We start from the raw sequence: 12,487 nt of genomic DNA, 5'->3' as shown, positions 1-12,487 counted from the left end.
AGTAGGGGCCCCCATCCTCTTTTTATGAGATCTGAACACTGTGTTTGCAGTCGATTTCAATGCGCATGATGCAACTGCAAATTCCCTGTATCAAATTATTACGAATTGGGAGAATTACATCCAGTTGCCTATTCATGTTGAAGACATCTCATTGTTCTTATCGGATTTTACTGAACTGTGAAATTCAGGCAACAGCCTTTAATCACAAATTAGAATATTACACATTAGAAACATTAGAAATTTTACACATTAGAAACATTCATAGGTAACTACATAAGATAGTAATCAAATTACAATGTTGTCAAAATAATTTGCATAGTAAGACACTGTCAGATATCATCCACCTCATGCTGATCTGTTTGTAATGTGATCGCAAGAACAATTACAAGCATTAGACCTACAAAGCAATTGAAGAAAAATTGTTGGCAATGCTGCATAAGGCGCTATATTGACCATACACCCTACAGAAAATGAACAAGCAGACACAATAAACATTTGAGGCTGATAATAATTGATGCCTTAAAAATAATAATGCCCCAAAAATAACAAACAATATCAACAACAATAATCATAAACAAGAACAGAGAAATGTTTAAAAACATGATTATTTAGAGTTAAGGCTAAATCGAACTCCATGAATTTGCCTATCGGTCTTAAAACCAGCAGGCTATCAAAAACAATTAGTAAGTGTCAGGACACTACACCTTCTTAAGGCATACCAAACGTGAAGAAAAGATCAGGCTGGGACCTTGCTATTTACTAAAACTTACGGCCTACTTTCTCTTGTATTGTTGAACCTATGGTCGTAAGTAATAACCAGATGTACTGGCTGATTTCCAGTACACTGAGACACTTCTGTGGAGAATGGCTTTCACCCCCCAAAAAAGAACACAAATTTTATTTCCAACAGCACTACCCCCCAGCACACTAATGCAATGTTGGCATCTGATCTGATCAGTGATCCAATGTGACATTCAAGATACCATAAAATCTTTATAGATAGCAAGGTGCTCACACAAAAGGCAACTTCCACCTGGAATATAAATGAAAGCAAAAATTCACTTTATCTGCAATAGTTTCCAGTTCACCATCATATGTTTAACACATATTTGGGGCTGTTTTTTGTTACCTTGCTTCTTAGTGCTAGTGCTGGACTCCTGTACATTCCTGTACATTTTTGTACATTTCCCACTCTAACACACCTAATTCATCTCATGGGGTAAATATAAAACTCAATACAACAAAAGAAATAATAACCACAACATCCTTATATGTTGCAAGTCAACACTATAGGACCCTTGGAAAATTCCAGTTTCACATAAAAGCATTTAAAGGTTTTTCACAAGAAAAACAAACAAAACGTTAAGATGTTGATACTGTACTCTGAGGTTATGTTTTGGACAAACGTTTTTAACAAAGGCAACAGCCCTGCAGGCTTACCAAACATTTGCGCTACCATACTATTCAATACAAACTAACAAAAATCCAAGCATTTAAGTGATTAAATGTCTTATGGTCTGTAGTAGCCTTGAGCTTCACTCTGCTTTTAAGTGCAGACAGCTGGATAATGATGCAAGTGTGAGCAAATGTTAAATTAGGTTTGATTTTTTTAGACACTGTTTGCAGTTACACTTTTAGACAACTGACTATGCCAATGACTTTAAGACCACAGAATGGTTTATTTATGACTCTTATTTCACTGCAAACCTAAAAACTAACGTGATGGAGGCATGTGTAAAACAGCAAATGAACAGTATAATGATTATCAAGGTTTAATATGCAGGCATATACTTTTCGTCACTTGCTAGAACTCCCTCAAGTGACTGTGAGTAAAATTGTAATGTTGTCTTTACATGTAATGCATGTATTAGAAAATCTGTTAAAATATTAACATTTTCTAACTTTAAATTTTAATTTAAAAAAGTAATGAAAAAAATAGGCTACACTCTAATATGAAGGTAAACCATGATAACCATCCAATAACCTGCTTTTATGTTGTTATTAATCATTATAATCCTGTTCAGTTCATCTGGTAATCAGAAATCTCTTTAGGAGCTGGGTCAGGTGTACCGTAACAAGGACGGGTCCTAATATTTCATAAAATATGACCGACAACCAGGTAGAAAAAAGAAGAAAAGATTTGTAATGGTAGCCCTACACAGTCTAGCGCACACATCCACACTCACAGTCCCAGCTGGGAGTGCTAATGGCATGCTACAAGCTGCAATCAATAGCCTCACTCTTTACATTTGCATAATAAGCATATCCTTCTCTCTGACAGCCTCACAGGGTCATCAAGGGTTCACCTGTCTCACTGTGTCTCCCCCACTCACACCCTAGTTGATAAATCCCTTGCTGTGGCTCCAATGTTTATGCTCAGAATATCAATGTGCTTGGAGTCTCTCTCTCTCTCTCTCTCTCTCTCTCTCTCTCTCTCTCTCTCTCTCTCTCTCTCTCTGTCACTTTCTCTCCTTGTAAGTGCACTCTTGAAGTCATTATTTTCCATATTTATTCCATTCTGATGGGTTCCATCAAACATCATCAGGTGAAAATCTGCCCATCTCTCCTGATCTACCTTTTTCGTCACTTCTTTGTTTTTTTGTCACCCCACAGTCTGAAGACAGGGTATGTAGGGTAATCAATCAATTATTCAGGAGTGTATCCTTTGAATTAATCACGTGAAACTGCATGTGACCTGGACAGGCATTATTGTATCCCCATTTCTTCTTGTCATCCTTAATTCAATTCCTTAATCTTTCATGAACTAATATTAATGCTGTGATATACATATATGTCTATCAGTCTGTGGGTCTGTGGTCATAATAGTGGTCAGATGGGCTTTGTTCAGCTCATTTTACAGCCAGATACATCACCATGGCAACAACCGGCAGGGTAGATTAAGGAGAATCATGGAGAAATTTTAATTGCATTTAGAAAAAAATATTAGCAGTTTGACAGGATGTAAGTAAATTTCAGATAGATAAGTGCAAGATTCGAAAACGTCATTCATTCCCATGACTTTTTTTGAAATGGCTGTCAACTCCCCATTGGCAAAGTAAGGTTATCTGTCACAATTGGCCATCTTCCTAGTGTCCATGTCTCTATGGTTTCCCTGTCTCATGTCTTTGTTTTGTTTTACTTCCTTGTTGTGGTTCCGTTCCTTAGTTTTGTTTTCTCCGCCCCTCATTATTTGCACCTGTGTCTTGTTTAACTCTTATTAGTTCATGTATTTAAACCTTGTCTTGTTCCCTGTGTCTTGAGTGTTCACTGAAAGTCTAACCAATGTCTTTAAGCCCGTATGTAAGTCTAGCTGCCGTGTGTTTATTCAAGCCTGATTTTGTGATTCTTAGTTGTTCGTGTTTCCTAGCCTTTGTTTATCCTGACCTCTGTATATAATATCCTAGCACTTGTTTTTGTGTCATCATGTATTCTCAAACTCTCTATGTTGGTCATTTGCCCCTGGACTATGCTTATGACTAATTCTGGATTTGCCCCTAATAAGTCTCACTCTTCTCCGCACGTGTCCGCCTCCTTACCGCTCATCATTACATTATCATTTCATTTTTCTTTGTGGCATTGCTCAGTAGCAAAGTGCACCATGTCTATGATGCAAGGACGAAGAAGGTGACAGCTTTTCTTTACATAGAACAGCATACAAAACTAAAATGGTTCAAACTGTTTTTGCTAATCGATGATGCAAATTAATTCCCAGCCCTGATAACTCTAACTAAATCTAACCTTACTCTTCCAGGTTGTCTTCAGCAGCCTCTTCATCCTCCTGTTGAGTGTGTAATAGTGTAATATTCTAGCTACTCCACCCAGGTTTGGAGCCACACCTTGGCCTCCGCACATTGATGTTTTTACAGTGAGAGGATTCGGGTCCAGGCCCATAATGAGCAAGGCAAAGACAAAAAAAAAAAAAGGCAAAAGCTCTCGAAGGGCAATTTATATCAAGTCATATTGCAAAACCCCTGACTTGGTAGTTGAGGGATAGACAGCAGAATGCCAAAAATCCAGACTAAGACATGGAAAATCCACTCTATGAAAGTAAATATTGCTGACAAATTGGACATTTGATTCATACTTCATCTTTGCTTTTTATTCTTGTGACTTTTAAGAGGTAAGTGTGAGGTTCTACTGTCCAAAAATCTATTTTATATTGTAGACACATCATCGGGGCAAACAGACATCAAAGGACTTATTAAAATAGAAACATGGAAACGACTGGAATCTACAGTTCTGCAGCTAGGCCTGCAGTCTTTTTCAGTGTCAAACAAGATGCAAGGACATATTGCCTAAGAAGTGTTATGACATTTTAAAACACACACTATAACATAATAACCCCCTTCAATATGTAATGTCATAATTGCACTGCTGAACAAGGTCTTGAGGACTTGGGCTCTTTTCTATTTTCCCTTTAAAGGTAAATTTACAAAGCATATATTTAAGCCAGAAAGCTTCTGTACCTAGATAGGATAATAGGAGAGTGCGTTTTTTGTAATCATATGAACAACCACTGAGGCATGACTAAACACCAATAATATTAAACATGTTCACAATTAAATATATTGTAATTGTCATCCTATAGAAATTAATACAACATTTATAGAAAACAGAATGATAACAGAATAACTACTCTAGATGTTATTTAGATAACAGTATAACCACTAATAAATTTTCATGCAGCAGACTCAGAAATAAAGTCCCATATAAGTCTCATTTAATATCATTTCTTCATAAAGTGCAATGAATCACAATAGTCTAATGACAATATAATCACAAAAGTTACCCTGGTAATTTGTGTTCCAGCTGAGAAGGATAAAACTGACTATTTCAGTTTAATCAGCTTGACAGTACCATGCCATTCTGTCTTTCAAATGCTCCAAATTTATACCATAGGAAAGTTATCTCAGTTCTAGAGGAGTTAGAACTTTTAATTACTGCAACTATTAAGGTAAGCATTATGAAGAAAAGAAAGAGTATGACATCTGCATAATGAAAGAGATCTGGAATAATTTTATAGCTTTTGAACTCCAAAAGTAATGTTCAAACAACTTAACATCAAATGTATTATACAACTTTGAAAGTGGTCTTTGCATTATGCTTTGTGCAAATCTTCCAGAAGGAGGAAGTCACACTTGATCTTAATATGCAGGTGATCTTAATTAAGAGGTGTGCTGTCCTGTCCTAGGACGGCACAAAAAAGTCACTAAATATGACACGAAGGTGGGAGGGGTGGTGGTGGTGGTTAATCATGATAGGAAATATTTTGATAGTTACTTCCTGAATTATCACTTCCAGATTAGAATATTGTAATGCCTTATTATCTGGTTGTACCACTATGCAGATAAACAAGCTCCAGCAGCCAGAGAAAGTTTGATCACATTACTCCTATCTTAGCTACACAGCATTGACTCCCTGTAAAATGTATTGATTCTATACTTTTTATGACCTACAAAGTATTCAATGGTCTTGCCCCATGGTACCTTAGCAAACTTTTGGTGCATTATGATTCACCACATCTTCTTAGATTAAAAGGTGCAGGCTCTTTATCAGTACCTTGAATAAGGAAATCTACTGCAGGGAGCAGAGCCTTTTTCTGTAAAGCTCCCGCACTAAGGAATAACCTTCCTGTTAGTGTTTGAGATTTAAACACAGTCTCAATGTTGAAGGCGAGACTGAAAACCTATTTGTTTAGTCAAGCATTTTATTAAATACCTCTCATCTTAGGTAAAGGTGTAGATCTGGGGGTTCATGAGTGTTGAAGATTATGGAAAACTTGGACATTTTTGTCACTCAAGTTTGTTAACTAAGAGCTAATGCTCTAGGGAGCCATGTCTGTGCTACCTTTTTGCTCTATCCTTTTAGTTGTACTGCCATAGTTGTACTGCCATAGCTACTGTTGTCCACCCTTGCACCTTATATACCCCTATTTTACACACCTTAGTATTTGAACATGCCGAATAAACTGTCCTCTCTGTCTGCCATGATGCATCTACTCTTGGTGCCATATTGTTGCTGTGTTTTGACCCACATCCACCTCAGCCTTCCACTTCTCTGCTGCCCTGAGCAATTGTTCCTTGTTTGATTCTGCGCCACATGGTTTTCCACATGGGATACAGCTACAGTACACTCAGCAAACCCACGCTACACCTACACTCATCAAACACAGGCTTTGACTTTGACAGTACAGTAAACAGTGTATGCATGGTCATGACCTGTCTTTTTGGCTCTTATGTAATTCTTTTTTTTTTTTAATCATCTCCTTAGCAAATTCACAATTAAAAAGAAAAACCATTGGCCAATATGAGTAATAAAAATCATAAGCATAATTAAACAAGCACAATCTGCACATTTCCTCTTCTTGTCTGTGCACATTTACCTCCCCTCCCTTTCCCTGACCTCGCCTCTTCCCATATCTTTGTGTTTGAAGAAGAGAGAACAGAAATCTACTGTGAGATGTAGAATGGGCCGTCAAACAACACTTAGCAGAAGACAAATATATTGGTCCATTTAATTAATATTTGGCTGTTTAAAGAAATCTCTGAAAACTGTCAATGATATATAAGATACTGTGGCTGGATCCCATAAATTATATTCTGGCTGCTTCCTGAAAGGTCCTTAATTCAAACATGGACGAAATTAGCCTGGCCAGATTTTGTTAGGTATCTGTATTAGATTTAATATTAACCACTATTCTAGGTTCTCTGTGCTTCAATTTTAAATATAGCCACAAGCAGCAATCACCAGTCTGAGCATTAACTCACGTGTCTGGTATGACCATAGATTAAGCAGCAGTCTAAGAAGTAACTCTTACTGCTGACATGACTGTAAACTCTAGATTATTTCAGTAAGATCCATGCAGTGTGTGGGATTCAAACCACAGACATTTCAGATAGCTGGATCATGCTTACGATTGGGATCCACTGTAGGACCTAAAAATCTGGTAACTTTTTGAGTTTTTGTTGATAGCAAATAGATCAACAAAAAATAGACGGATTATTTTCTGGTAAATACAATACTTTTTAGAATTGTAGAAAAGAAAATCCATGTTCTTAGAAGTATATTTTTGTTTGTTTGTTGGCTTATGCCAAATATAATGTGCTGATATGTTTTAGTATAAACAATTGTTTTTGTATTCCTTTGAAAATAGCTTCATAATACCATTTTATGTCTACCACATAAAATACAATACAATACAATACCTATATTGTATAGATATTATTTTGGTTTCTTTTTTGTTTTATATATATATATATATATATATATATATATATATATATATATATATATATATATATATATATATATATATATATATATATATAAATAATTTTTCCCTTTTTTTTTTAAAGCCATAGCTCTTACTACAGTATAGGATATATGTAAAAAAAATTTCCATCCCTCTGCGTAGGCTAAATGGGCTGTTTCCATTAAATGATGCTTCACTTTTTCTGGGGTTAATGTGTATACGCCCGATACATGAAACACATCCATATACTACTTGTTATGGCATTAAACAGCAAGATAAAATTAAAATTTGGTCATTCATTTAGTCTACTCTTGTTGTTTTTTTTACAGTGGTAAGACATTTCACTCCATGATAGCGCTGATATTTTTTTTGGCAAGTCCTGTTATTTAAATATGAAGTAGGTAATTGTGCGCTGTACAGCCTCCTAATAGGCTCATACTTTGCCTCATACTTTGCAGGCAGCATCAGACTGTGTTTGCATGTATGACTGTGAATTTCTGTGTTGATGTGTTCTTCTTTTCCTGATTTCATTTAGGTATGAAAACACATTTTCACTGCATGATTTCTCTGATATTTGCTGCTTTTTTCCAGAGGTTACCTTTACAGTACTATGTATTTGTTTAATACAGGATTAATGCACTTCTTTCTATCTTTATCTAGGCTTTCTTCTTATATCCTGCAACTAATTCAAATCTGATGTGAGGCACCTGGATACCAAACACCTACTACCATGATTGCATGTCAATTTGGTTTTGTCCCTTTTTATAAGAAGCTGCCATTAAAATGGTATTGGAGGTTTGGTGATGATGGCCATATGAAATGGACAATACTAAGATCCATCTGCAGCTACTTGGATGTCCCTGCACCAAAACCAGTCTTTAAAGTTGTTAAAATTTCTTGCACTTAATGTGAAAAGCTAGTAGTGTATTGGTGAAGGTTTTCAATGCTAAGAAATATACTATGCTTCTCATATAGACTCATAAGAAGTGAAAAGTCAGTTTGTGTGTGCGTTTGTCTGTTTGAAAGAGAGACAATGTAAGCCACGGGTGTGTGTGTGGGGGGGGCACTGTTTACTTGAATCTTAGAAGTAATTATGTGTGTGTGTGGGTGTGTGTGTGTGTATGCTGGTGGGTTTTTGAGTATTTGGTGTTGGTATAAAAAGGTAATAACTGTACCGTGCTGCGCTAATAGCCTCCATTGATTATATTATATTATGACTGCAAGTAGTACGTGCCTTATAAATGTTTAAAATTTTCAAAGTTCAACTCATAACCTTCTGAATCTGATATCAGTGTAGAACTTTGTTCTGTCATTACATGCATGTCTGTAAATTTCTGTGTTGATGTGAAATACTTTTTTCTTAAATGTGAAGTAGGTAATTACGTGCTGTAAAGCCTCCTTTTGGGCTATCTGTCTCATACTTTGCAGGCAACATCAGACTCTATTACATGTATGTCTGTACATTTCTGTGTTAATGTGTACTTTTTTCCTGATTTCAGCTCATTTAGTTATGAAAACTTAAGGCCTGTGATAATAGGACTAAATAATACGCAAAATAGGTAATTGTTCACTGTAGAGCCACCCAGTGATGGATTTGGCTTAAACTTTGTGATTTTCCTCAGAATGTACTATGAATTTATCTGTCCATTTTGGTCAAAATCAGACAAACTATGCCAGAGGTTCTGTGATATGGCTAAGAGAAGTCATACTAGTATTCATTGAACTAATGTTTTGCATCCATAAAAGTGGCTAAGGTACTTGACTTGTAATTGGGGGTTGCTTTTTCAAGCCCCACTACTGCCAAGTTGCTATTGTTGGGCCCCTGATCAAGGCGCTTAACACTTAATTGATCAGGATGTAATTGTAAGTTGCTTTGGCTAAAAGCAGCAGGTAAATGTAGTTTGATGCTGTAAACATTTATTTAGCACCAGCTAGCAGTGTTTTATTTGCATATTTTACGGGTCTCAGTTAAGCACAAAATTTAAAGTGTCCAACTAGCATTCACATAACATATTTAGTTTGTGTGTTTAGGTTTACATGGACTCCTTCAAAAAAGAAAAAAAACTTAAAGCCTGTCCCTGAATGTTGCTGGCAGAGCCTGCTAGGCTTATAGCCATTTACCAAGCTGTCCAGCCAACTCTAGTAAGGAGAGCAGTTAGGAGCATCCAGAGGTTATGCTATATTTATTCTAAATTGCTGTTTAAGGAACTGAGCATTCAAAAATAATTGTGACATTTTATACTAAGCAACACAACATAAAGGCTGTTATGGTTGAGATAATAATTGTAAGGACAGAAATGAAACATAATTTAAATAATTACATTTATTTTATTATTCTTTTATTAATCATACATTATTTCCTTTATTATCATTTGTCAGTTATGTATTTGTTTAGATTTCATTTAATTTTAAAATATATTTTTTCAATAAATATAGCCTACACAAAGAATAAATCAACAAGTAAATCATTAAGAAGGAAGAACTTTGTACTGATTTTTGCAAACTGCAAACAAGCTAACTGACCACAGAAGAGCACAGCCTCCAGATGCAGGTTGAAGACAGGACACGCATGCATTTGAAATGCTTCAGACATTCATGTTATCTCTTGAATGTTCAGGTAGTCTTTGGCACTGGAAACACAAACAAATCTGGGGTGGTCTTGCTGTTCTGCCCTATTAAATCATGCTGCTACATTTAATAATTTATGGGTTTTTCACTGTTATTGCTCTGGAAATGTATCTGTAATTTGTTTAAGAAAGTGTACTATTAACTGCATACAGTTAAATCAGGAAAACTGAATTTGTTTTTTGCATCTAAGTGGTAAATAAAAATGTTAAGAGCTCCTGCCATATGGGTGGATTAGTGCAGGTGTGAAGTGTGAACATTTATTTTTCCTGTGTGCAGAAAAACACTGCGCCTATATGGAAACCTCCATTTACTTCTAGAACATCCTCAATGATTTCACTCTGGACCTGGGCCATGGCTAGAGTTGGGTGGGGGTGATTAGAGAGGCAGTTTTACAAGTAGGATTTATATTTTTATTATAGAGTGATCATAGTGTAATCTACTGAGACATGTTTTCAAAGTGTTTTCAGAATGAAACAAAATTATAATGACAGTGGTGAACTGCCACACCGGTAAAGAGTTGAAGAACCCTATTATTACACTTTATTATGACTTTACTGATTTGATTCAGGAATTATTGCGCTATGAATAAAGAACAAAATGGTCATACTTTTACCACTTTCAAAGTGAGATGGTTCAAAATTGAGTTATTCGTTACATAAAATAAACGTTGATTATTTTTAGCTTTCCTATAATGATCATGTAAACTGGACAACAAAAACACACAAGATGGAAAACTTCGTCATTTCACAACTATTCAGTTGTTCGGTTTTGTATGCCCTCCACATAGAGTACAAAAACTGCAAAGTTTGATACATGAATATTTCTTTTGTATAGAACGTCGTAATATTTTTAGTCCCTTCCTTGCAGATCACCGTGTTAACGCGCCACAGAATTAAAACGTTATCATTGCTAAACGAATGTCTAAATACTAGGTCACAAAACATGTGGTGATCATCTGAAATGCGTAGTCGTGGTAGCCTATAGATTCTGTAAATAATCATATATATGGCATAGATTCTTTATACAGCAGCCAAATCAATAGACCAGATTAACCCTTCACGTCTTTAAGTCTTCGCACGACTTTTTTCTTGAGAGGCTATTGGAGGTTACGTCATGCCAAATCCTGAGATTATCGCTTTAAACCGCTGTCACGATAGACAATAGCGACTCGCGATGCTCTGCGAAATAGGGAGGGCTGAAAGATTGGCGAAGCAAAGAGTTAAGCAGTTAAGCAGCTTTGCAGTGACTTAGCATCTTAGACTGGACTAGCGATATTGCGGTGAAGAAACATTGGAAAGGATACTGATAGCTTTAACCTACTGCTCTGTAAAACCACTTAATCTGCAAAAAAAAATAATTTAAGGTCAGAAAATTAACATTTATTATAATTTAATTTGCTTGCCAACCAGTTGCTAATAAACCGGCTAACTCACCAACCATAAACAAAAAAACAAAACAAAACAACCCCCCCCCCCCCCCCCCAAATGTTAGCTATATACGATATATTCCATCTTCCCGATTGGCGGCCTCGCGTTTGTGTAGCCTAACGCTACCATTTTATAATCGGATCTGAACATGTTCCGATAGCTATATAAAATCTTCTTACACAGGTCTACAGTTGGTATTTTCTCTATTTTGGCGCTATAAAGCTGCTATGCAAAGCCCCGCCCCTTTAAAACAGCCAAAACAGTAGCGTGATTGGTTGAGGACGCTCAACGTGGCTAATTCCTTTGAAAACCGGCGGTAACCTATCGCAAGTAAAATTTGCGTGGCGAAAAAAAACCATTCACTTGAATGGGAAAGGGCGCCTGAAAGCGAGGAAGTAATTCGATTCACCGAGTTTATCCGGGTGAGGTTTAATTTAAGCTTGGAATCGTGAGCCAATAGAAATCCAGAGGGCAGGACTATGCGCTTTTCCTTCAGAAAGAAAAAAATAGTTAGCAGTCTTTTCTGCTCATTCGTTAAAATAATGTCACAAAAACAAGACTACTAAAACAGATAGTGTTAAGGAACATTAGCTGTTTGCTGAATGATTACGTCCTTCCAAAATGACACAGTATGAAGACCGCCCATAATCGCAATAATTAAATAGCTTTTGCTATAAACAAAAAATAAATTATATATATATATATATATATATATATATATATATATATATATATATATATATATATATATATATATATATATATATATATATATATATATATATATATATATTTAGCGTCATAATTCGAGATTAACAAAACTAGGCTACGGAACTACTAACAATGAGCCTATTTTGCATTTTCTTTTGTCTGGATAGAAATATATACAGAGAACTTTATAATCGTATTAGTCTATATTTTATGTGACTTTTTTCAGAAAAAAACAAACAATTATTAAGATCTTTGCATTCTTTTACTAAAAGTGGAGCTCAGTATACCATGTTTCCCACTACATTTCTGTCTTAGGTAGGGTCACATCCTTCCTATTAGTCAGACACCAGCACATAATTTAAAGATATTTCCTCTAAACAATCTACAAAGTGACTATGATGTTTAAAAAAATGCTGCCCACACACCCGCACACCCACACGTACCACAGTCAGAATGGTGGATAACATCT

The 12,487-nt window shown here is 35.8% G+C and overlaps 1 protein-coding gene across 1 annotated transcript in view; it reads right to left on the bottom strand.

Moving 5' to 3' along the window:
• LOC113572417 (homeobox protein Hox-C8a-like) overlaps positions 1-12,487 on the bottom strand; it is a 53,334-nt gene that overhangs the window by 4,426 nt on the left and 36,421 nt on the right. The gene's annotated exons all lie outside the window — the stretch shown is intronic.

Source organism: Electrophorus electricus, chromosome 20 (genome assembly GCF_013358815.1).
Source record: "Electrophorus electricus isolate fEleEle1 chromosome 20, fEleEle1.pri, whole genome shotgun sequence".
Taxonomy (NCBI): Eukaryota; Metazoa; Chordata; class Actinopteri; order Gymnotiformes; family Gymnotidae; genus Electrophorus; species Electrophorus electricus.
Note: the sequence above shows the minus strand (reverse complement) of the source record. Positions and strands in the feature narration are given on the sequence as shown.